This window comes from Stomoxys calcitrans, chromosome 2 (assembly GCF_963082655.1).
Source record: "Stomoxys calcitrans chromosome 2, idStoCalc2.1, whole genome shotgun sequence".
NCBI lineage: Eukaryota > Metazoa > Arthropoda > Insecta > Diptera > Muscidae > Stomoxys > Stomoxys calcitrans.
The window spans coordinates 82,092,855-82,120,798 of NC_081553.1; the positions used below are offsets into that span (position 1 = coordinate 82,092,855).

A 27,944-nucleotide genomic window follows, 5' to 3' on the forward strand; every position below is an offset into this window, starting at 1 on the left:
ATATAAAATGCTTTTGTACATATGTTATATTAAAATGAAATGATATAATAAAGAGAGCAGAAAGAGAAGAAGAAAGAAATTATGGAGTGGGATCTAGCAAAACCAATTTAAGATAGTCTCTATCTAGACAAGGCATGTACTGCAATTTGAATTTGTATGAGAGAGAGACAAATATAGGTTTCCTGTTTGAAGGAGAGGGAGATGCCCTCTACAAACTTAGAATTGCTTCAAATTTGCCTGTAATGAGTTGGGACCTACTTAAGTTTAAGTTACTTAAGCCTTTGACATATAGTGTCATTGTAAGTCGGGATGTAACTGTAGTTATCAACAATAACAACAACAATGAAAGCAAACTTTAAACACCACACATTGTGGCTAAAGAAAACAAGGGAATAAATCTATTTGTTGTTGACAGCTGCCTTTAATGAAAGGGTAACAAAAATTATATAAAAAAAATTATAAAATAATTAACAAAAAGAAATCTGGGCACATGCCATAAGAACAATAATAATAACACAAAAGAAAGCAATGTCGCAGAACAATTTCTATTTTTATTTAATTGCACAGATGCATTTTAAAGATTATACGTATACATGTGCCTACATACATGCATATGCTTGTAAATTAATTTACGATTTTAATTATTAAACAGAAGCACATGAACGACTGTAAACTTATATATAAAGAATGTTATGTATGTTAAAATTTACATAGATGATGCAAAAGAAAGAAATGTCATTAATAGTTGCGAATCGGGTGTTGAAATTCTTTTTATTTCTATTTTTATTAGTTTTTTATGGTTAGTTTCCTGGTATTCCTTAATCACATTGCGAAAGTTATATAAAAGGAAGTATTCTTATCAAACATTTACTATTAAAAAAAGTACAGTTATCCGCATTAAGTTTGAGTTTTTTTCAGTAAATTTTAAATGAATTAGTTCTAAGAAAAATGTTTTTTTTTTTTTTTTAATTAGTTTAAATCATAAAATGTCTATATTAGCTTTTCGGAAGAAATGTTTCCATTAAAATGTCAACATTAGCGGTTCGGGAGAAATGTTCTTCCTAAAAATCTCATTTAAATGTAATTGTTATTAAAACAAATTTCTTCTAATCATTCTTTAAAACTCAAAGAGTTTTAAAAATTCCGTTTTAGCAGTAAATTGAATAAAGAACTAATAAAAAGGCATTAAGTTCGGCCGGGCCGAACTTTGGAAACCCACCACCTCGAATATATATGTAAACTCCCCTTTGTCACAATCCGGTGAAAATTGGATAACTAAAGCACCCAAATTCGGCACGGATATTGAGGGGTCTAATATATGACACTATTCAATTTTGTAGAACAAAATATAAATCTTTTTGGCAGATATATCCAATTATATACCGTTTTGAACCATATTAAGGTCAGATATCGGGAGACTCAGAAAAACTCACAATTTCAAATTTCAGCGAAATCGGGTAATAAATAAAGCTTTTATGGGCTTCAGTCCCTTTATCGGCAGATCGGTCTATATGGCAGCTATATCTAAATATTGTCCGATCTGATCCATATTTGGGTCAGTTGACGGGAAGCCTTAAACTACTCACTGTTTCAAAAAAATAAAGCATTTATGGGCATTAGACCCTTTATTAGCAGATCGGTCTATATAGCAGCTATATACAAATATGGTCCAATTTGGCCCGTTCAAGAACTTAACCAGCCTGCATCAAAAAGACGCATCTGTGCCAAATTTCAGCTCAATATCTCAATTTTTGAAAGCTCTAGAGTGATTACAACAGACGGACGGGCAGACGGATCGACACACGAGCATCGTTATTCGTCTTAGAATTTTACGACGATCCGAAATACGTATACTTTGTAGGGTCGGACATTGATATTTCGATGTGTTGCAAACGAAATGACTAAATGAATATACCCCCTATCCTACGGTGGTGGGTATAAAAAAGGCAGCTGAAGCCCACGAGTTGCCTTCCAGCCCAGCGGTTTATGGCGAAGTTTTTGCTTATCCATAATGGGCCAACTAATTATGGCGGAATCGAAATCCATTGACCTGAATGAATTATAAGAAGAGTAAAATAGGGTAATGACTGAAACCTATAGAGGCTCAAAATCTCATATCGAGGGATAGGTTTATAGGAGGTTTCAAACTATCTGGGTGATGATTGGTGTGAGTATTGGAAGGTTTAGGTACTAAGTTTCAGCCAAATCATGGCTTAGGTGGTCTCGAAGTTGAATCCATGGACCTATCTGAGTTGCATTTGGAGTTATTGTTAGAGAGCATTTGTGAACATAACGCACTAAATTTCAGCCAGATAGAAGATAAGTAAAGGATTCTAGCGACTCACGAAATCAAATCCGTGGATCGATTTATACTGGGAGAACCCAGGGTCTGAGATCTATTTTAAACTGCCTGACCATAATACGGTCCTGCAAGCAGAGATCCGGGCGATCACGGAATGAGTGAGGTGAGGTATGGTACTAATGCGAGGACGTCGAGTGTGAAGATCTTTATGGACAGTAAAATGGTCATAAAAGCAATAACAAACAGGAGGGTAAGATCACGAACAGTCTTGGAGTGTAAGAAGGAGATAAACGAGGACGGCACAACCCAAATCGTTTGGGTGCCGGGCCATAAAGGACAAAGGGAGAATAAAATGGCAGACTATTTGGCTGTGAAGGCCAGAGAATTGCCGTCGATAAACTTGGTTAACCCGAAGCCTTTCAGGTCGACGCCGTCCGATTTAAGGGCGTGAGCGACGAATGCTCATGCAACTCTGTGGAATAGTGAAACGGTCGGTAGGACGGTGAAAATCCTATGGGCGTGATCCGGATCGTGAGAGGACGAGGCTATTACTGAAAGGAAGTAAGAGGAAGGTCAGTATAGCTTTTGGTGGCATTACGGGACACATAGGACCACGAGCTCACTTATGCAACATCGGTGCGGCAAGAGATGACATGTGAAGGGAACATGATGAGACGTTGGAGCATTCGGCTAACAGACACCGGTACTTAGGTGGGGACACGATACTAGGCATGAACCAACTTAGGGAAATGGTATGAAAGGTTAGGTTAGGTAAGAGTGGCAGTCCTTTACAGACTCACTTAGACAATTTTAAGTCCATTGTGATACCACACGACAGATAAAGGCTTTTGCCGGGAATCGAACCCACGATCCCTGCACTGGTAATCCAAGCACGCTACCAACTCGGCTACCGGTTCGCCCTAAGGTTAGTGTGGGCATAATATCGATGGCACTATCGATATTAAATTTTATGACTGAATATCGATTGATATTCTAAATTTTTTGCAAAACTGAACAAAAATAAGCAATCCGAAAATGAATTAAGATACATTGTGCCTATAGAGGGCGCAGTTTTCATCCGATTAGGCTAACATTTTGTGCAATGATTTTTCTCATGACTTCTAACTGACTTAATACACCTTGGTTTTATTTGGTCAATGCATTGATATTGCTCCTATTTAAATAAATCGATCTACTGATTTTTACTTCTCATTTTTGTTTAAAATATAGGTGATGGGAAATTAATGATAGTATCGGTACTATTGATATTTATTATTAAAACTATAGAAAATATCGAATGTTGCGATTATCGGTGGTTTGCCAGCTCTAATGAAGGTTTCTCTTCTTCTGATGATTGATGAATTTCATAAAAATTAAAAAAAAATGTGTCTACGTTCATTTTTTGCCTTATTTGGCAGAAGTTTGTGTACATAAAGTACATATATGCCCTTGCTTAGTTCTTTTGTCCAAACTTTAAGCATGGAATCAATGGTAAAGGTTTCCCAATATTTGTCACCGCACGTATTTACTTCTATATAACTGCCACAAAATAAGAAGCCTATGACGCTGAACGCCTGGGTTCAAATCCTGGCGAGACCATCAGATAAAATTTTCAGCGCTGGTTTTTCCCTCCTAATGCTGGCAACATTTGTGAGATACTATGCCATGTAAAACTTCTCTCCAAAGAGGCGTCCCACTGCGGCACGCCGTTCGGAATCGGCTATAAAAACGAGACCCCTTATCATTGAGCTTAAAACTCGAATCGGACAGCGCACTCATTGATATGTGAGAAGTTTGAGCTGTTCCTTAGTGGAGTGTTCATAGGCAAAATTTGCATTTGCATAACTCCAGCAACGAACATAGTCGATGGCGAGGAAAACTTCTGTCTCGCCCAAAATTTAAGCATGTCCATAAATTTTCTGCATAGTAGCCACCTTCTTATGGAAAAATACAACTTTGTACAGACATTCCATCGAGAAAAAATTTTACGATGTAACCTCAGATACTCACACCTCCTACTATTTTTGGCTGTGCTATCGGGTATGGTAGAGCTCCCTAAAACCCTGAAGTCCGATTTTGTTTCAAGACCCATGGTTTCTTAGGAAAAATTCTTAAAATTCGTATATTTGGAATTTGACAACTCCCAATATTGACCCACTCTAATGAGTATGGTAATGCACTGGGTAATACAAATTCCCAAATGTCCTCTTTATTTTTTTCTCACACATTGAAGATCAATTACCACTTAAACTCGAAATGTTCATGAATAATTATTATAAGGTTTGATATATCCCAGCAAACTTAGTAAGTTCCATACACATAAGTCGAAAGAAGATAACAATGCAGAATCATTATGTTAGTGCACATGTAGTTTTTACTTTTTAAAAACATTTTAAAATATTTTCATATTTTCTACTGATTATTACTTTTCAAAAAGAAACGCATGAGTTTCGGTGGTTTTATAACTGTTTCCTTCATGTTTAATCTTTTGTAGGTACTTTTTCTAGCCGTATCACAATTTGTTTTCAAACTTTTTCTTTTTTTTTTTTGATGATTCACAATCTACCAAAACACACACCACACACGTTTTAAACTTTTTTTATTTATTTATTATTTTTGTTGTTATTGTTTTGGTAATATTTTGTTTAATTGTTTATTAACTGCTTTGTAATCTTCTTTTTTTGACGAAAAGTAAAACGAAAAAAAAAACATTGACCGCTTTTACGCCTTAATTATTTCTTAACGATTTTTTTTGGTAATTGGTATTTAAAAAACAACGCGCCGCGATGCGCTGCGCTGCGCTTGATATCTGGTTGTGAACTGTTATATCTTGAGGCGCATTCAAAACTGAATACTGATTGCCTGCCTCACTGACTGTATAAGTGAATGAATGAATGCTGATATGACTTTCAATGGATTTTCTCAATTATAAGAAAATACACTTCATTATCTCTTGTTTTTCTGGCCATTACTGCTGCTGCTGCTGACGCCGCTATGATTGTGTCTGTGTGTGCTCGGCCAAGATACTGTGCACAGACGAGAAGGCGGCCAGAGCAGAACACAACCACAGATATAATAGGCAAGCAATAACAGAGAGCCAGCAACCCAACCACAACAACTACTTTCATAGTACAAAGCGTCAAATGAGAATATAATTTGAAATCAATTTATTTTATTTTTTTTTCTGAGCGTAAAATGTATTTGGCTTCGTTGTTATACTCTTGCCGCAGCACGCATTCAAAGAAATGCTCTTCTGCTTCGCTATTCAATCACATAATTATTGAATTGACATCTCTCCCACGTTATGGTGGGAGAAACAACTATCTCACAGTTTGCCTAGTTGAGCAGAAGAAAGACAGGCACATGTTTATTTACTGTGAACAAAGGCGCGAACAGTGTGACCAACTGCATTAGAAGAAAAAAAAAATGAAGAATCTGGTCAGATGACATTTTGTATTGATGGCACCTAGCCAAATGTGCCGTCATTTCAAGAAATGTTGTCATCCAAAGAATGTGAATGTTTTCTTGAATTTGTTTACATCGAACTAAAAGAACACTGTAGCGAAATTTATCAAACTAATTAAAAAATAAAATAAAAAAAAATATTATTTTATAAGAAATTATATGATAATCAAATTTAAAATAACAAAAGGTTACATTAAAACTTCTCCAAAATTTATTTAAAAATTGAACCAACTTTGTAAAAACTAGATTTTATCATTGAATTTTTATAGACATTAGGTTAATCAAAACAAGTAAAAGCATTCGGGTGGGCCGAATCTTATATACCCTCCACCATGGATCGCATTTGTCAAGCATTTGTCCGGTACCGCTATTTAGGCACACAAAGGAAAAAAGAAAAGAATTGCTATGTTATTAGAACTGTATCAAGTTATGGTTCATATCGGACCATAATTGAATTGAATATTGGAGACCATAGAAGAATTCATTGTTTAAATTTAAGCTAGTAAGAATTGCGCCCTTAAGGGGCTGAAGAAGAGATCAGTTTATATGGGAGCTGTATTAGGCTATAAACCGATTCAGACCATATTCGACTCGTATGTTGAAGGTCATGGGAGAAGCCGGTTTACAAAATTTCAGCCAAATCGGATAATAATTGCGCCCTCTAGGCTAAAGAAGTCAAGACCCCAGATCGGTTTATATGGCAGCTATATCAGGTTATGAACCGATTTCCACCATACTTAGCATAGTTGTTGGAAATCATAACAAAACACGTCATTCAGAATTTCTGCCAAATTTATTATGAATTGCGCCCTCTATTGGCTCAAGAAGTCAAGATCTAAGATCGGTTTATATGGCAGCTATATCAAAACATGGACCGATATGGCCTATTTACAGCCCCAACTGACTGATTGGGGAGGTCCTATGAACCAAATTCTTATTACATATACATATGTACTCGACATCCAAATATTTTTCATTTGATATCCATATTGTCCCAATCGGTAAATATGGGCCATATTTGGTTGGTGAGTTTTGTGGGGTGAGGTGACACCCACCACACATTTAGAATTAATTATATGAATCAGATTTGTACCTTTTGCTTCTTACCCATATTAACCCAAGCGGTAAACGTGTCATTTTTGGGGGTTTTTTGGTGGAGGGGAACGCCTTCAACACTTGGGATAAAATTTTTATATCAAGTTGTAATCTATTCTTAGATACCTTTCATTTGATACCCATATTGTCCCAATCGGTAAAGATGTCTGTTGGGTGGGTATTGAGGAAGGGCGTCCCCCCAATAATTTGACCTCCAAGTTTATACCAATTTTGTATTTTTGGGTTACCATAAGGCGGCATACAAAATTTTGCTTAAATCGGTGCACACATCTCCGAGAGTGAATCCGCCCCACCCTTTCGGATACCAAAAATTAAGTACCCTATTTTTAACGGGGGCCAAATTCTATAATCTGTGAAAATTTCATGAAAATCAGTTCAGCCGTTTTTGAGTCTACACAGAACAGACAAACAAACTAACAAACAAATTGAAACAATTTAATTTTTATATAATAGATTTGGCAACATTTTATGTTTATAGATTTTTTTATATATATATAATTTTAATAAAAAATTTAAATTTTTATAGAAAATCTTGTTTAAATTTTATTTTTATAACAAATTTGTTCAAATTGTAATTTTTTAATAAATATGTGAACATAATTTAATATGTGATAATTTTATATCTTATATTTAGTTTTTTTTTTTTAAATTCAAGCTTCTTTGCTTAAATTTTGTTCGCCACAGTTATGCTTGTTTTTCTTTTTATTTCAGTTGGCACACTGTGCATTGATTTACAGCTGTTAACATAGCTCACTAAATTCTGTTTGACAGTTGCATTATGTGTGGGCGAATCATGTGTTAGCTCTCTAACATCTGGCTAAGATATCAAGAGAGAGAGAGAGAGAGAGAGAACGAGCGATACAAGAGAGATCCCACTTGGTTTTTTACTAAAGTAAACAAATGCAGAGTCCGTCCATGTGAAAAGATAAAATTTTTTGAATTTGTTTTTATTTCTTTGGTTTTGGTGTGTGAATTGTATTTTTCAAAAATAAATGAAACACTCATATTTCCTTCAACTACACTCCTACACAGACGCATGCAGCGCCAAACCATGCTCCCAGGCAGTTTCATGAAAATTAAAAATATGTCATCACCCTGAGAGGGTACCCAAGCAAGCACTTGTTGTGGCTGCAGCAATGCAAAGCACTGTTATCAATGGAACGAAATAATTCTTACAATCAGTAATGAAGTGTCTGTGCGCTAATATCGCCTTGTGTATCGTTCGTCACTAAAGGTGCTCCTTCAACAGTTCCCCCATTTCAAATGTCCGCCTACCCGAAACTCTTCAAGACTTTTGGAGTTTTTCTGAAATTCGTTGAAGCTTTGCCCACATCTCCAGAGAAATCGAAAAAGAAATTGTTTACAAAAACAAACTAAGTGAGAATTTATAAAGTGAGAATGATATCTCTTGACTCGCACACAAACACACACACGCACACATTTGCAGCAGCAACAAAGTGTTCTCCACAGAGTTACTAGATTGTATTTGCTTCCCACTTACTAAAGGGTGTTTTTTCTTATCTCTTGTTGTAGCCGGCCGGCCGGCACTCCCTGTGTTAGGGAGGAGAGGAGGTAAGAGGGAGGTTTATAAGTTATGATGTTACTTCATATAATTGATATTTGCTGTAGATAGTGTCAAACGAACCACAATGTTAAACGCATTGGACAATTGAAAAATTAATTATTGGAAAAAAATTGAAGATGTCGTTTTTCTTGAGTGGCCATACTATGACATATCGATTTTCTTTAAACCTTATCTAAGGCGAGGTTATTGCGGCTAGATGTGATAGCAATAATTTACAATTCTTTTTAATTAAAAATTCCCACAGCAGTACAATTTTATGTTATAGGGCGTTAAATCTTAGAAAGAAAGAAGCCTACAACGTATCCTAACTGATGTTTTAATACTCCTAACTGATGTTTTAATACTTCTAGAAGCAATCCCATGGCAGCCGATGTATCGGATTACCCCGATGGAGTCCTTCATTGGGGTTGTCCTTCATAGGGCTGCCGCCACAACAACAACAACTATGCGGAAGCGCCGTAGGTTCTAAGTAAGTTATGAGTCCAAAGATTGTCCACATACTCTACAGCAGCGTGGTTATATCAATTTTAACCTACGCAAAGAAAGCATAGCGAGCTGCTGTGTTAGAGAAGTGCAACATAAAGACATTGCAACATATATTTTGTCTAGGCATAGGCGCAGCGTTAAGAACCACACTTACTGGGGTATTGGAGACAAACCTGGCGACTCCTGAAAAGGTTTCGGATTGAATTACTAAGAAGACACTTGAAGCCAAGTAAGAAAGGGAGTCTGGCAGCGAAACACCCATTGTTTGATGAAGCTCTGGTAATGGTATCTGGTGTTGGTTACGTTTGAATCGTAACTGGGGGTCAGACAACGGAAAGCGTGCAATGTGGCGCCCGAGCAAAGACAGTGAATAGAGAAGATAGAAAACGCATTGAGAACATTCGGGCAACACCGCCCGTTTAAATTCAGCGAATGCAATATAAAGCCTAGATATAGCAGAAAGCGATCGCAGTGGCGCCCGAGCATGAACCGTTGGAAATGACAAGACCGCCATAGGAGCCAACTGAACAGCATATTCTACGTAAAACAGAGTTGGGGAAATTACCTAAACTAGTTAGAGATGAGTTGAGAATTTAGAGATAGGAAAAACTACTTATTAATTAAGACGAGTTAAGACAGTTGCAGCTACCGCTTTACATGTCCTTGGAGCGTTTAAACGAGACCAGAAGTTCAGTATTTCAACCTTGAAAATCTCAGGCAAAACTCATGAACATTCCACTAAGGAACAGGGGCAAACTTCTCACATATCAATGAGTGCAGTCCGATTCAAGTTTAAGCTCAATGATAAGGGGCCTCCTTTTTATAGCCGAGTCCGAACAACGTGCCGCAATGCGACACCTCTTTGGACAGAAGTTTTACATGACAAATGTTGCCAGCATTAGGAGGGAAAACCACCGCTAAAAATTGTTTCTGATGGTCTCGCCAGGATTCGAACCCAGGCGTTCAGCGGACATGCTAATCTCTGCGCTACGGTGGCCTCAGGCACCGACCCGTTTAACGAGAACACCGCTGAGTGTCTCCATCTCGGTCTGCGTCGCAGGTACACGCACCGGTTTCAGCCAGCCACACCGCAGCGGAAGCATCGCCATCTATCACCGCCGTGCAAGCTTACGCCAATCCGTGGCGTTGAAATTTATCTAGAGAGTATGAAAACTGACCTATATGTAAGGCGTTAATCCAAACATCTTGCCAGAAGAACTTGTAAAAGCATCGATTTGGTAACACAACAGCGACGAAACGCGATGCAACCTACCAATAGGCAATTGCCTAAACATTGATGTCTTACCACATTTCTATGTAACATTACTTACTTAAAAGTCAATAACAGGCAGTGAATTTCAAATCTAAATCAACGTCTTTCTCTACTCCAGTCACAGCGTATATACATTTATTACACGTAACAAACACGTTTTAGCCGATACTAGGGTAGAGATAAAAGAGCGTTAACAGTGGCGCCCGTGCACAGACAGTGAGCAGAGAAGACACAAGACCGCCATAAAGGCTAATTGGACGGCACTGGCTGATAAAAATCCAGTGAAAGGTTTCGTCGCCTCATTACGTAGACGAATACCTCATGGGCATATAGCCTTTGGAAAAGTTAATGTCCCAACCCTAACAACGTCAACGCTCACATGATTGTCTGCTCGATGAGAGCTAACCAGTGGTCCTGGGTTTGAATCCTGGCGAGAACATCAGAAAAAAAATTTTCAGCGATGATTTTCTCCTATCCTACCCATCTGCGCGGCTGGGTTCAAACTCCCCTAATGGTACTCGGTAACCTCTTATAAAGGCCTTCATTCTTCTTGGGCTAACACTGGGCAGAGTTCAGTTTGTTCGGTATTTATGAACAGATTCCAACCTAACCAATGCCTGCGCCCTAGCCATCACCTCTACTATGTGCAGGAGTTCGAAAAAAGCGCGTATGCAAGACCGACGACTGGTCCACTCTCAGTGGAAGAGCCCATCCTGTCATATCGTCCTTCTTCTCATTTCCCGAAAGACCATCTTGTACGAAAACTTACAGCATTTTGCGATATCAAACACTACGTCGCGCACTTCGGCCTCACTGTATTCGAACCCAAGGCTCTAAGGGCCGCCATACTGTCCACATACATCTAGAGTTTCGAAGGCGTTCAATCATTTCCCCCCACTTTCCCACTCTCAGTGGAGGAGCCCTTCCTGTCATATTCGTCCTTCTTCTCATTTCTCGACAGAAAATCGTATCAGGGAACTCACGGGATTTATGGATATCAAACACTCCACCACGCACTTTGACCTTACTGTCTTCGAACCCAAGGCTCTGAGGGCCGCCATACTGTTTACATACATCTAGAGTTTCGAAGGCGTTCAATCACTTCCCCAGAGTTTATTTGCGGCTATCATAATGGGGGCGACCTCTGCTTGAGGAACCGTACACTTTTCCGGTAATTTCACCGACCTATCCATGCCAAGTGTCTCGAAAAACATCCCAAATCCCGTCCCTGACTTCATCTTGAAACCATCTGAGAAAACCGAGGTTTCATCCTCCTCCAACAGCATCTACCTCATATTTGTTGGTCGATTATAATTTAGCTCTATTGTGAGAAGGGCACCCGGCAGGTGAGTAAGTTGAGTGCTTGGCTTACTGTGCTGGGTTACTGGGTTCGAATCCCAGCAGAGACCTTGTGACTTACTGTGCTGGGTTACTGGGTTCGAATCTCAGCAGAGGCTTTGTCTAATTAACATAAAACGCATTGAATCAAACTCTTGACAAAAAATTAAAATTTCTGCTCTGGGGAAACTTTGTTGTTAATTTGCAATAAAAAATTAAAATTACATCCAATAGCTATGATGGAAGACATCACGCTAAGATAAGCGTGGGCAAAACAGTTTTTTTTTTGTTTTTTTTTTTTTTTGTTTTAATTGAAAAACCCATTCACAAGTCAATTTTGGCGATAAACACAGCACATTACTCACAACGAAGTAGTGAATTAAAATTATTAATGTTGTGACTACCAGAAGACATCGTGAAAATTTATTGAGATGAATCATTGGCGACGCTTGAATTTTTTCCTCATGCCCATCACCATCCCCACCATTAAGAAAATGAAAAAGAAAACATTTCATATTATTAAAATGATTAAACATGTGAATTTCCATGAATTTTGGTTGATTTTCCCATGACTTAGTCAATATAAATTTTCACGAAAATACATCTACAAACATACATATGTATGCAAAGGCATGTTTGTATGTTGCTTTTATTTAAGCCAAAGATGTGATGTGCGTATCTGTATGGTGTCAGTGATTTAATGAAATTATAAACCATCATCTGCAAATACATACTCGTAGATACAATGTATTGGGGTGTAATGGAAAATATTTAGCGTTTTTGAAAAAAAAAATTAAAAAAAAAATGGAAAAACCCTAAGCGATCACGTGGCGCCTAGATAAGCATTTTCAGATATAACGCTGAATGCCTCGTTTCAGAAACCCTTGCTTTTGTGAAGCTTCCAGCCATATAAAATGTATCTAAAAAATCTGATTGAAAACAGCTGATATAGGGAAATCAGCTGATTTCGTTGAATTTGCGAATTTCAGAGGTTTTAGTAGTTATTTTTAGCTCAAGGGATTGCCGCCGTGATATTGGCAGCAAGATCGGATTACAGATATGACAAAGGTCTCCTCATTATTGGTATGTTCAGAGAAAATTTAACAGTTTGCATTACACCCTATTACACACATTGCATACATTCCAAAAGATATACTGACATTTTGTTTATACAAAGAACAGGAATCAAGATGAACAAAATGTTATAATGAATATTGGTATGTTCAGAGAAAATGTTGCAGTTTGCATTACACCCTATTACACATATTGTATACATTCCAATAGATATACTGACATTTTGTTTATACAAAGAACAGGAATCAAGATGAACAAAATGTTATAATGAATCTTATTGTTATATAAATATATATATTTTTTTTGTTTTATTCTTTTCTTTTCATTATTGTTGTGTATTTAAGTAAAAGAACATTGAGAGCAAATAGACACCCATAAAAACGTGTGTGCTTCGCTGCATGCACATCATATTTGGCTCTACTGGTGTGGTGAGCATGAGAATGTGGGATATTTTTTTTTTTTTTGCTAAACAGCGAAATCTAAACTGAATGATTATCATCAGCAGCCAACAATGCTGCAATAATCACATGCCAACCATTAGACGTCTTTGGAAATAAACAAGAACGAAGAATATGTTGAATTGCGTTGAAACATAGTCCGAGGGGACCTTCATACATATTATAGCGGGTTTAAGGAAAGTCATTATGTCAATAATGATGATGAAATGTTGTCATATGTCAATGAACTTGGACATGAATATTGACAAATACTTCAAGGGCTTCTGTGAGATAAAACGGGGTCATATTTGCACTACGTTAAAGTTTTGAAAAAAAAATTTTTTTTTTTAAATATTTTATTTAGAAAACAATATTAACACAATTTTCGATGGCAAACAAATTTTGACAAAATTTTATAGGAAAAAGTTTGACAAACGTTTAATGGCCCGGGATCCGGCAGAGCTTTGTAGCCTTTCTCATGCTTAGAATAAACAGAATCCTTCACACATCCCACAGTGTTGCCAAATTGAAAAAATAAATAATTCTAGAACTTTTAAACGGGTAGAGATATGTTCATAGTCAATGTTGAGGTGCTTTTCAATAAGTATGCAAAATTAGACCACCCTAGTGGGTCCAGAAGCTGATTCATATGCCTTAAAACAAAATGTTATAATGAATCTTATTGTTATATAAATATATATATTTTTTTTGTTTTATTCTTTTCTTTTCATTATTGTTGTGTATTTAAGTAAAAGAACATTGAGAGCAAATAGACACCCATAAAAACGTGTGTGCTTCGCTGCATGCACATCATATTTGGCTCTACTGGTGTGGTGAGCATGAGAATGTGGGATATTTTTTTTTTTTTTGCTAAACAGCGAAATCTAAACTGAATGATTATCATCAGCAGCCAACAATGCTGCAATAATCACATGCCAACCATTAGACGTCTTTGGAAATAAACAAGAACGAAGAATATGTTGAATTGCGTTGAAACATAGTCCGAGGGGACCTTCATACATATTATAGCGGGTTTAAGGAAAGTCATTATGTCAATAATGATGATGAAATGTTGTCATATGTCAATGAACTTGGACATGAATATTGACAAATACTTCAAGGGCTTCTGTGAGATAAAACGGGGTCATATTTGCACTACGTTAAAGTTTTGAAAAAAAAATTTTTTTTTTTAAATATTTTATTTAGAAAACAATATTAACACAATTTTCGATGGCAAACAAATTTTGACAAAATTTTATAGGAAAAAGTTTGACAAACGTTTAATGGCCCGGGATCCGGCAGAGCTTTGTAGCCTTTCTCATGCTTAGAATAAACAGAATCCTTCACACATCCCACAGTGTTGCCAAATTGAAAAAATAAATAATTCTAGAACTTTTAAACGGGTAGAGATATGTTCATAGTCAATGTTGAGGTGCTTTTCAATAAGTATGCAAAATTAGACCACCCTAGTGGGTCCAGAAGCTGATTCATATGCCTTAAAACTTGGTCACTTCAAGCATGTCAATTTTGAATTCCTTGCCAAACAGTTGTTCATGGGCCGATCGGCTTGATTCGTTTATGAAAAAAAAAGAGTTAGTAAAACCCTGAAGTCGAGTGCAAGGCACTGCTGCCATCGGCATAGTCTTGGATTGACGGAACCCTAGTATTGCCATCTGTAAGATCATGTTACACGGATGGATCAAAGCTAGAGGACAGAGTGGGCCTGGGGGTTTACATTGAGTAACCAGAGACTGAGATCTGTTTTAAACTGCCTGACCATAATACGATCCTGCAGGCGGAGATCCGGGCTATCACGGAATGCGTGAAGTGGTGTGGTGCTAACGTAAGGACATCGAGTGTGAACATCTTTACCGACAGTAAAATAGCCATAAGGGCAATAACAACCAGAACGGTAAGTTCACGAATAGTCTTGCAGTGTAAGAAGGAGATTAAAGCCTTCTCTGAGGATGGCAAAATCCGCATTGTTTGGGTCCGGGCCATAACGGTGTAAGGGGAAATGAAAAAGCAGACGATTTGGCGGTGAAGGCCAGAGGTCTGCCGTCAATAAACTTGGTTAATTCGAAGCCTTTCAGGTCGACGCAGTCCGAGTTAAGGGAGTGGGCAACGAATACGCATGCAACATTGTGGAACAGTGAAACGATCGGTAGGACGGCGAAAATCCTATGGGGGGATCCAGATCGTGAGAAGACGAGGCTATTATTGAAAGGAAGTAAGAAGGAGGTGAGTATAGCTATTGGTATCATAACGGGACACATAGGACTTCGAGCTCACTTATGTAAAATCGGTGCGTCAAGTGATAGCATGTATAGGGCATGCGGGGAAGATGATGAGAAGTTGGAGCATTTCCTTTGTCATTGCCCAGCTTTCGCGTCTAACAGATACCGGCACTTTGGTGAAGACACAATACCAGATATGAACCAACTTAGGGGAGTAGCATTGAAAACAATTAAGAATTTTGTAAGTAGCACGGAATTCCTAACTTAAAATTTTCTTTTTAGAGGTTACTTTATAGTTTTTAGACTGAACAACAAACCGATTACTGGCTTAGGTGTATGTTCATAGTGGCATGGGGACATACATCTCTTTTCAGCATAACCTATATCTTTATATAGCCCCCATATATACAGATCTCCCGATTTAAGGCATTAGACCCATAAAAATCGGATTTATCGCCCGGTTTGGCGGAAATATGGCACAGTGAGTTGTAGTAGGCCCCGCGGTATTCTTGCTGAGTATGTCCTAAGGGGATCCACGTTACGATATTTCTGCCATATATACCGATTTCCCGATTCAAGGCCTTTGGCTCATAAAAGGTGCATTTATTATTCGATTTCACTAAAACTTTACAAAGTGAACTGTGTTAATCCCTTCAAAGTCTGTACTGAGTTTGGTTTGGATATAGCCCTCATGCAGACCGATCATCCGATTAAAGGCCCTTAACCCAAATATGGAGTATTTATTATCCGATTTTGCTGAAATTTAGTACAGTGATATATGCTAAACCACTACATCCCTATGGGTTTAAACCCTTTTTATTGCTTAATACATTACATTTTTCATAGCATTTCGACGAAATGTGGTTAGTATATATACCCGAGGTTGTGGGTATCCAAAGTTCGGCCCTACTGAAATTAATGCCTTTTTAATTGTTAGTTCCTAAATTAAATGTTTTAAGTGCAAACTAACTATGCTAAGTTATAATGTCATAACGACGATTGGCATAACAATCTTCTCAGACAGTCAGTCAGCCATTAAATCTCTGGATAACGGATTTTTGAACATAAAAACCGCCCTCTACTGTCACAGATCTCCCAACCAGATGGCTGGGAGAGAACAGGTGAATTTTAAACTGATTCACCTGTTCTCGGTGCTGGGCCACAGAGATATCCCAGGGAATTGTAAAGCGGATGAGCTTGCGAGACTAGGATGTGGGTATGCCTCTAGCATACCCAGACATGTAAGCCAAGTTTTCAGAACCAGTCCCGAAGGACAACGAATGATGGATGGTCACAAAGAGCGGGCTATGAGCATCCCAATGTTATGTGGCCTAATCAAGACTTGAAGAGGTCTACTGCTTTGCTGTCATTGGCTAGAACAGACGTCTCAGTCATTGTGTCCGTCATGACAGGTCACTGTCTAATCGGTAAACATGTTGACAGACTGCAGGTTACCTGGAACGACTTTTGCAGAAGATGTGAGGTCATCGAAGAAGAAGAGACTATAGAACACCTTCTGTGTGTGTTTCCCGCACTAGCAGTCAGAAGGAGTTCCACTTTAGGTTCTTATATTTTTAAGAACCTGTCTGATATGGCGGATGTGAACATTCGCAACTTGTTGGTCTTTTTAAAGCGACTTGGATGGTTTAACGGTAGGAACAAGAAGGCATCTTCCTTGTGCTGTCCCTATGGTATCACAATGGACGAAAACGTCTAAGCGAGTCTGATGGCAGACTGCCACTCAAACCTAACCTAACCTAACATGGACAGGCAGACAGACAAACCGACGGACATAACTAAATCGAATCAGAAAGTGATTGGTCGATCGGTATACTTATCGATGGGTCTTTCTCTCGTCCTTCTGAATATTACAAACAAATGCACTAAGTTATAATACCCTGTACCACAGCAATGGTGTAGAGTATAAATACGGGAAAATTTTCTTTAACACACAAATTGTAGCAAAAATTGCATTGTATGATAATGAAGACCAGGCCATGTGTTGGCAACATAACAACACTTCAAAATCAGTGGCATCAACAAATTCTCTGTTGTGGATCAGTGCCTATAGATGTTCTACATTGCAAAAGCATCGAAAAAATTTTTGTGTTAACATTACAGCAGCAAATGTGGCATAAACCGAAAAGGAGAGGAAATCAAAGTGAGAAAAAAATAACATTTAAAAAAAAAAGAATGCTTTATGCAAACATTTGCAAGACAACTGTTTTTCGTTCTTTTGCGAGCTATTATTATTGGTGCCACTGTTGGCTGTTGATGCCCCCGGCAGTGGTTGGGTGGCAAAAACAAATTCAAAGTGATTGCTTAAGGAAAACCATATTTTCATGATGCGTCATCAGTTGTTGAATACCATGAGCAAAACTTATGTTCTTCGACGATCCCCACTCAAAATGGGGGAGGGGAGAAGAGCAAGTAGGGACAGGGAATGAAGAAGAATTTACATTGCCAGCCAACAACGTCATAAAATTTTATGGTGTTGTAAAGTGTGCCCGTGGTGTAGTTGGTGCGTAAATTTTTCCCTTCTTTGTGTTGCTATATGGGTATCTGCAACAAATTTCCACACTCACTCACACACTTGCCCGCTGACTGACTCAGTTGCCTTCTCCTTAGCTAGAGGAGTTTTTCATCATTTATACACATACTTCCGGTTACATTTATAGTTTCGATTTGTTGTTGTTATTATTGTGTGTGGAAAATGTATTTAATTTCCTTATGGCAAATACGTGAGCTCGTTATTGCTTTGGCCAGCCAGCTAGGACTGATGTTGCACCAGGAAAAATTAGATTTTGTTAGATGTTCGAGGAGAAATATTTACATGTTTATGGAACAAGATTTTTAAATTTCTTACCAATAATCTTTTAGTAATTGCGAAAACAATGTTCTTAAATTAAGATTTTCTTCTTCGATTATGAAATTCGTTGTTTAGATCATGCGTGCACGAAAGTGACAAAGTGTGAGCGCCAAATAGACAACATTGGTTCACGAAATTAACAAAATACGTGCACAAATGTAACTATCCGCGTGCATGAAAGTGATAACATGTGTGTACAACAATGACAACATGTGTGTAACATCTACACCAAAAGTGACACGAAAATGACAACATATGTGAAAAATAGTGACAACACTTGAGCAAGAATATAAAAAAAACTTAAGTTACAACAAGCGTGCACGAAATTGACTACGGTTGTACAAAGCCAGTAGCTCTAGGTGTCAGGCAAATATATCAACTACCTCCAATAGCCAACCATCTTTCGAGCTTTAAATGGACCATATTAATATTTTTACAGTGTATCTGTAATGTTGATGGTGATGCACCATCATATCCATGACGTTAGCAATGGAAAATTTCATAATAGAAGCAAATAGATATGAACGTTATGGCATTTGAAAGTTTTTTATTCAGGATTTTATTTGTTGCCATAATTACATTGAGAGTATTTATGCTTTATTTGTTTACAAGACATTAAAAAAACTCAGCATGAATTTTTTTGGTTTTGCCATTTGGTAGGTTAGGTCAGGGTGCGTCATGTGTTTATGTGGTAGACCATTTCCTGTTGATAGAAAATGATCTGTGAAAAAATCTCAAATTCTGAGGAAATTTTATTGTAAGTTGTATTTTAAAAATGATTTCCAAGAAAATGGGAAGTCATAAAAAAGTGTGTTAGTGTGGAAATTGATTTAAATGTAAATTACAGATAATCGATATTGGGGTAAGCTAAGAAAAAGTTTTGATTAATATGTAAACAAAAATCGTTTTAGGTAAATTATTGGGTTGCCCAAAAAGTAATTGCGGATTTTTTAAAAGAAAGTAAATGCATTTTTAATAAAACTTAGAATGAACGTTAATCAAATATACTTTTTTACACTTTTTTTCTAAAGCAAGCTAAAAGTAACAGCTGATAACTGACAGAAGAAAGAATGCAATTACAGAGTCACAAGCTGTGAAAAAATTTGTCAACGCCGACTATATGAAAAATCCGCAATTACTTTTTGGGCAACCCAATATATAGAATTTTAGATTTGAAGAATATGTAGACAAAATCGTTTACATGGTTTTAGCGAAATTTTGTTAAAATTTAAATTTTTTTAAAAATTTAAAAAAAAATTTCTAGAAAATTTTATCCAACATTTATTTTACAAAATAAAAAAAAAATTGGAAATTGGGTCGGTGTGCGGTAATATTTCTGAAGTACTATGCCATGAATAGAAGCCACTTAAAACCTTCTCCCCAAAGAGATGTTGCACTGCAGCACGCCACTTGGACTCGGCTATAAAAAGTGATAAGGCGACTCATCACTGAGCATAAAACTTGAAACCGACAGCATTCATTCATGTGTGAGAAGTTTGCACTTCTTCCTTGATGGAATGTTCATGGACGAATTCGCATTTGCACATGATCGTTTAGACATTCTAAGTCGATGTAGTCATGCCAGTACATAACAGGGGTCGAACGAATGAAGATGTTCGTTTGAAATTTACCTCCTATTGCTGTAGTCGGTTTGGGATTGTAAATGGGTCATATTGCTCCAGATTTGGATATAGCACCCACATAAAATGGTCCTTCGACTTGATTTCGTACGCCCCTTAAAATCGCATTTATTACCCAATATGACTAATATTTAGCATAAAGTTTTTTTTATGACTTCAAACATCAATGGCAAGTATGGTGTTAATCGGTCTTTAACCTTATATAGCTCCCATATAAACAGATCTTCCGATTAGTCTTCTAAAGCCGTTAGAAGCTAAAATTTTTGGGTGATTTCCCAGAAGTTTGGTACATAAAGTACACATATTCCCCTCAACTAAGTTAATTTGGGTAAGTTTGTGGTAGAATCGATGTTGGCGGGATCCTAAGACTCGGCACGGTTAAGTTAGCTTTTTGCAAATACAAATTTGCCCATGAACATTCTATTAAGGAACAGGGGCAACTTTGCAGATGTGCTTTCCGATTCAGTGCTAAGAGGCCTTATTTTTATAGCGAAATCCGAACGGCGTGCCGCAGTGCGATACCACTTTGGGTTTTTACATGGCTGCAATACCATATTTATACCCTACACCACACTTTGAAACAGGGTATTATAACTTATTGCTTTTGTTTGTAACAAAGAATGTATAGAGATTGACCGATATACCGATCGACTCACTTTCTGATTTTATTTTTCTATGTCCGTCTGTCTATGCTAACCGTGTACAAACTACATTTCGCAATTTTCATCCCATTATCTTTAAATCGGTTTAGGTTTGGACATATCTCTCATATATATGTACGTCCGGTTTTTAGAAATATTCCAATAAAGTGCTCAGTTGTTAATAGATTCTCTCGAAATTTGAAAAGAAGGATTTTCTTATGACTCTTTATATTACTGATGAATGTCATATAAATCGGTTCACATTTCGATAGAGCTGTCATATATGTATATCGTCCGATTTTCACTTCTAGAGCCACTGCAAGCGCATTTATTGACCAATCTTGCCAAAAAAAAGAAAACACCCGCCGAGGTCCATTAAATTGGTTCAGAATTATATATAGCTCCCACTTTGTACTTATAAGTCGGCACAGCCCGACTTTTGCCTTCCCTTTCTGTTTTCAAATGATACAGTACCTCACAAATGTCGCCAGCAGTAGTGCAGCAGTGCTAACCTCTGAGATTCAAAATATTTTGAAACTTGTGACCGGAGGGTCAAGACTTTTATGGCCATGGGTTCTTGTTGCTTTCTTTCATGTCATAAGATACCACATCGGCTAAAACATTTATGAAGAGTGTTATTTCTAGAAAAATAGCCTTCATGTAAGTCCAATATTGTTGTGATATGTCTACATGGCAGTTTAGGAGGTTCTTGGTGGTAAATATGTCCGGTTTGGGGGAAGTTCTGGGGGTGGGAAATCCCGCCAAACATATGAACCCACATTTAGATATCAGATACGTTTTCTACTCTCAAATACCTTTTATTTGAGTGCTATATTGCCATGATTGATCCATGTATCTCTATGTGGGTCTTGGGTTTGCGGAGGGCCTCCCGATGCCCCACAACAAATTTTGGTACCAAGTTTTTGTTTTTAGATTACCATAAGAGCGCAAATAAAATTTCGCATGAACTGCACTCTTCTTCGATATCAGACATTTTTTTGAAAATTAGGGTAAGGGGGAGGGTCCGCCTATTTTCAGGACCTACACACCTGTGAAAATTTCTACACCTTCTGTGAAAATGTCAAGAAAACAAGTTCAACCGTTAATGAGTCTATACGGAACGAAGAAACAAATACAAATTTATCTTTTTATAAAGGGTGATTTTTTAGCTATTATCTTTTTGGCAACACTGGTTTAATAAGCTCACGCACGTTTCGTGTTTTGTTTCACTGTCAAACATCTTAAGTTGGGCTATAATTTAATCATGAATCGTCTTCCAAACGAACAATGTTTGCAAATTATTGAATTTTATTATCAAAATGCTTGCTATGTTGAGAAAGTTCAAGCGCGCTTCTTCTTCGAAGCTCATTTTTGGCTCAATGGGTACGAAAATTGTCAGCTAGAAGCATTGCAAGACCTACCAATGCATCTAGAAAAAGTCAGAGTTTGGTGCGGTTTATGGGCTGGTAGCATCATTGGACCGTAGTTCTTCAAATATGATGCGAATCGTAACGTAACTGTGAATGGTGAGCGCTACCGTTAGATGATATCCAACTTTTTTTGCCCAAAATGGAAGAGCTTGAATTGCATGATATGTGGTTTCAATAAGACGGTGCCACATGCTACACAGCACACGTAGCAATGGACTCATTGAGAGTCGAGTTCGATGCCTAGTTTGTGCGATTTAACGCCTTTAAACTAATTTTTGTGCGGTTATGTAAAAGCTCATGACTATACAGACAATCCCGCTTCAATTGACGCATTGGAAGATAACATGGCAGCATTTATTCGTGAGATACCGGCCGAAATGCTGGAAAGAGAATGCCAAAATTGGACTAAGGGCATGGGACATTTGAGGCGCAATCAGGGTCTACATTTGCATGAAATAATCTTCAAGCATTAAATTAAATGGACCGTAGTATCGATTCAAATAAAGATTTCATGCATTTTTTTTTGAGTTTTGTGTCTTTTTGAAAAACTTTCCTATAGCTCTTAAAAAATCGCCCTTTATAGGTCTAGCTTATGTGTATATGCTTAGTGGTATGGGTTGGATTAATATTCTGGTCACCCCCATACATACTTACAAGGTGTACCTTTCTCCGAAATTTCAAAACTCTAGCTCGATCAGTAAAGAAAGTACCAAATAGTACCAATTACAGCACTAGAAGTACGTTTTCTAACACTTCTTTGTTACAACATATCGTATTTTTGTCAAGACTTCGATCGTTTTCAACCAATTGCTTAATTCAAGCTATCGCCGTTCGCTGTAGATGAGAAGCTATTTTGTTCTATTTTGCACTTTTTGACAACAATTTCGTGTTCTACTGGTAGATAGCTTTCATTGAAGCCCCATATTGTCATGATCCAAAATTAGTGCGATTCTGTGCGTCTGTCAGCCTGTGGAAAGCACACTAGCTTTCGAAGGGTTACAGCTAGGCGCTTAAAATGTTTTACAAGTACTTCCTATTAGTGTAGGTCGGTTGGGATTGTAAGTGGGTCATATCGGTCCATTTTTAGATATAGCTCCCATATAAAATGATCTGCCGATTATACTTTTTAGACTCTAGAGAGCGCAGTTCTTATCCGATTTGTCTGGAATTTTGTACTATGACATTTTCTATAACATTTAAGAGATGTGTTAAAATACGGTTCGAGTCGGTCCAAAAACTGATAAAGCTCCCATAAAACCCAATCTCCCGATTTTACTTCTTGAGCCTCTTGAGAGAGTACTTCCTTTCCAATTTGGCTGCAATTTTGCAGAGTGGCTTTTTCTATGATCTTCATCAAACTTAGCAAGTATGGTCTGAATCGCTCCATACTCTGATATATTGGGTTGCCCAAAAAGTAATTGCGGATTTTTTAAAAGAAAGTAAATGTATTTTTAATAAGACTTAGAATGAACTTTAATCAAATATACTTTTTTTACACTTTTTTCTAAAGCAAGCTAAAAGTTACAGCTGATAACTGACAGAAGAAAGAATGCAATTACAGAGTCACAAGCTGTGAGAAAATTTGTCAACGCCGACTATATGAAAAATCCGCAATTACTTTTTGGGCAATCCAATAGCTCCCATATAAACTGACCTTCCGATTTTACTTCTGGAGCCTCTAGGCAATTCATATCCTATTTGGCTAAAATTTTGCAGAGTGACTTTCTATGACTTAAAAATAAACGCTAAATATGGTTCATAACCTCCCTACGGGAAATATGTAATCAATTGCCCCAAATATATCGGTTCTAAACTGTTGAACTAGTTACCTGTCACAGGACATATCCACAGGGAATGAAAAGTTTCAATTGTCATACCTTATGATGCTTAAATATTTTTTAAAGAGTCACTTCATTATTGTTCAAAATTGCATATCCGTTATATATATTTGCTAACCAATGCTATCTCCCTTAAAAATACTTGCAAAGTATACTCATCCTTTTCGAAATGTCCCAGGATCTATCCTACGGTATTGGAATGGTGGCAATTCGTCACCTCGAGTGGCGAACCCTTATAAAAGTGATAGGTTTTGTTTATATAAGGGGACGAGAACTGGGACCGGTCCCAATCACAAGAGGACCTATCCCGTGACTGGTTTGGGACCTGTCCAATTTCTCGTAGGGCTTATATAGCTCCCATATAAACCAATATCTCGATTTAACTTCTTAAGCTCCTATAGGGCGCAATTTTCGTCTGATTTGGATGGAATTAAGCACAATTGCCCAAATCGGTTCAAACCCTGATATATTGGGTTGCCCAAAAAGTAATTGCGGATTATTCATATAGTCGGCGTTGACAAATTTTTTCACAGCTTGTGACTCTGTAATTGCATTCTTTCTTCTGTCAGTTATCAGCTGTTACTTTTAGCTTGCTTTAGAAAAAAGTGTAAAAAAGTATATTTGACTAAAGTTCATTCTAAGTTTTATTAAAAATTCATTTACTTTCTTTTAAAAAATCCGCAATTACTTTTTGGGCAACCCAATATATAGCTTCCATATAAACCAATATCTCGCTTCTACTTCTTAAGCCCCTATAGGGCGCAATTCTCGTCTGATTTGGATGGAATTAAGCACAATGGCATCTACTATGGTCCGCAATATCCAAGCCAAGTGTGACCCGAATCGGTTTAAAACCTGATATAGCTCCAATACCATAGCAATTTTTATGAATTATCCTTTATTTGCCTATAACGAGATAACGAGAAAAGAACTTGACTTGACATACGGTGGAGGATATCTAAGATTTGGTCCGGTCGAACTTAGGACGTTTTTACTTGTTAGGTTACTATTATAGTGCAAAGAGAATTTCGCTGAAATGGTCCCACACCCATTTCCGATACCTGGTATTTTTTTAAAATTAGGGTAGGGGTGAAAATCCTTGAAAATTTCGTAAAAATTCAATATTTTTTGAAATTTTATCGAATCTTGATTTCAATAAAAAAAAATTACAAAAATTTTTTCGTGATTTAAATTTAAAATTTTGTTTTTTAAATTTCACATACTTTTTTCTACAAAATTTCCTCAAAATTAAATTTTCCTATAAAATTTCTTTGAAATTTGATCCATGTACAAATAAGTTCCCCAAATTGTATTCCATTAACAAAGGGGGTAATGGAAGAAGTAAATATTTAACCTTTCGTTCTTGCTTTTTTTTTGTCCTCGTGACACATCCTTTCAGAAATTCCAAAGTGGCTATATTTTTGCTTTTTTATCTACTACATGCAAAACATGTGCCACAAGAAGGTCCTTGCTGGGGTGTTTAAAAATAATGTTAAGGAAATGTGCATATAAATTTCAAATGTTATTTTTCCTTCTGTTCATCCTAAGCAAACACAATGTAATAACGAAAAAAAAAAAACACACACACATGACGACTACGACTTTTAGGGCAAATGCATAAAATTCACACATGGGCCAGCAGTGACAGTGTACACATAGAAAAAAAATAACACTGCCGATTGTCATTCAGTGCCTTTTGGCAATTTGGCCATTTGCCAAAATAATTGAAATTCTACTGTAAAAGTACTCGAAAAGCAGGAGGGACAGACTGACAGAGATTCAAACAACCAAGTCTAAAGGCACTGACAGCTTGAGGGTCAATTGTTTCGTTGCACTGAGGCAGGCGGCTTCTCATATGATGAAGGAAAAATAATAGCATAGCGTTTCGTTGTTGTTGTATGGGATAATAGTGGCACATCTTCTATGACTCGGTCACCAACCCTCCGCCAGGTGTTGCGAGTGCGAAAAAAAAAAACAAAACTCAAAAACCCAGAAATGTCGTTCATTGTTCTTAGCGTGCGCTGTCAGTGTCATTCGATTGGCAACTCACTTACACATGAGTGTAAGGTAGCACTCATATATTTTTATTATAGCCCGATTTTTGTTTGTTTCTTTTTCTCAGTTTTTCTTTTCATTGGTTTAGTGGTGTGTTTTTCTGGCGATGAAAAGAAAAAGTGAGACCTTCACTGTTTTATTTGCGTATTTTGAATCGAAACGACAAGGAAAATGTAGGTTAATGTCGCCAGTTTTTGTTTTTAGATGCCTATTAAAAATATGCAAATATTTGCATAGGCAAGTATTAGAAACGGAACGCTGCAATAATTTTCAAATGTCACCAAGGGTCATATCCTGCAAACTCTAGGAAATTTATGTTCATAGCATATTTGCTGGTAAGGCTTTTGGCCTAATGGAATAAAGGGTTAGAGATAATGAGTTACAGTTTTCATTTTAAGAATTTATAATAAGGCCATTGATTTTGTGGTATCACGAAATTCGAACAAAAAATAGGGTGATAAGTTTGGCTGCGACGAATTTTCTACACCCTTCCTAAAGGGGGGTTTTTTGCACGATATCTCTTTGTAGGCAGAAAGTAAAAAAGGATAATGGGAGGTCATAGCAATAAATCCCCATGCAATATGTATATGTTTGGATAAGGAATTGCTTCCAGTAGGTGCTTCAGAGAGATCAGTTTATGTGTGAGCTATATCATGCCAAGACCATACTTGGCACATATGTTGGAGGTCACAATAGAAAATCGAGAAAAATATCAACCAAATAGGTTATGATTGGATTATATGGGAACTATATAAGCTTATGCAACGGTTCAGACCATACTTGATGTAGACGTTGGAGGTCAAAGAGGAAATCATCGTGGAATTTTCAGCAAAATCGGAAAGAAATTGCGCCCTCTAGAGGCTCAAGAATAGAGATAGGTTTCCACCGGGTATGCTTGAGTATTTACTTGGGAATTTATAAACTTTCAGATATCTTGGTAATGAAATCATTTTCCAAAAATTTTTTAATGATTTTGTATTATCTGTATATAAACCTGACCTTCTGATTTCATAAAATCGTAACTAAGTTATATATAGCCGACATATAGACCGAACTCCAGACTTAAAGTCTGGAGGCAATAAATTGGTCACTTTAGATCCGATTTCGATGAAATTTGGCTGAGTGAGTTCTGGTAGATCCCTACGAATTTTTGTGAAGTGTCATCCAGATCGGACCATATTTGGATATAGCTGGCCTTTAGACCGACCGCCCAATCTCCCGATGTGGGGTATTAAGGTCATAAAAGATCCTTTTATTAGCCGATTTCGATGAAAGTTGCAACAGTGAGTTCTGGCAGACCCCTACCCATTCCTGTCAGATGTGGTCCACATCGGACCATATTTGGATATAGGTGCCATATAGACTGATCTCTCGGTATTGTGTAATGAGACTATAAAAGGAACATTTTCATCCGATTTCGATGAAATTTGGCAAATTGAGTTCTGGTAGACCCTTACAACTATTTGTTGAATGTGGTCCAGATCGGACCATATTTGGATATAGCTGCCATATAGACCAATCTCCCGATATATAGTATTGAACTCAGAAGAGGAGCATTATTCATCCGATTTCGAAAAATTTTGGCACAGTGAGTTTAGGATAAAAAATGCTCCTTTTATAGGCTCCATACTCTATACCGGCAGATATATCTAAATTTGGTCCAATATGGACCACACTTCACAAAAATGGGTGTAGGTCTACCAGAATTCGCTGTGCCAGATTTTATCGAAATCAGAAGAAAATTGACCAATTTATAGCCTCAAGACTTTAAGTCGTTCGGAGATCGTTCTATATAGTGGCTATAGGAGGCCACCGTAGCGCAGAGGTTAGCATGTCCGCCTATGACGCTGAACGCCTGGGTTCGAATCCTGGCGAGTATGTTATTTACCCATCGCCCATCTCCACTCAAGAAGTAAAATCTGAAGATAGGTTTATACGGGAGCTATATCTAAACATGGACCGTTGTAGCCCATTTTTCATTCCAAAGGAACTACATCGATGAGAAGTATTTCTGGAAAATTTCAAAAGGCTAGCTTTATTCCATAAGACAGACACATGACTAGACATGGCTAGAACGACTTTAAAGATCATGAGGATCAAAACCATAGACCAATATATCGAGATGTTACAAACGGAATGATGATGTTAGTATACCTCC

At 37.3% G+C, this 27,944-nt stretch overlaps 1 protein-coding gene across 4 annotated transcripts in view; it reads right to left on the bottom strand.

Moving 5' to 3' along the window:
* LOC106084915 (phosphofurin acidic cluster sorting protein 2) overlaps nucleotides 1–27,944 on the bottom strand; it is a 249,464-nt gene that overhangs the window by 52,278 nt on the left and 169,242 nt on the right. The window lies entirely within an intron of this gene.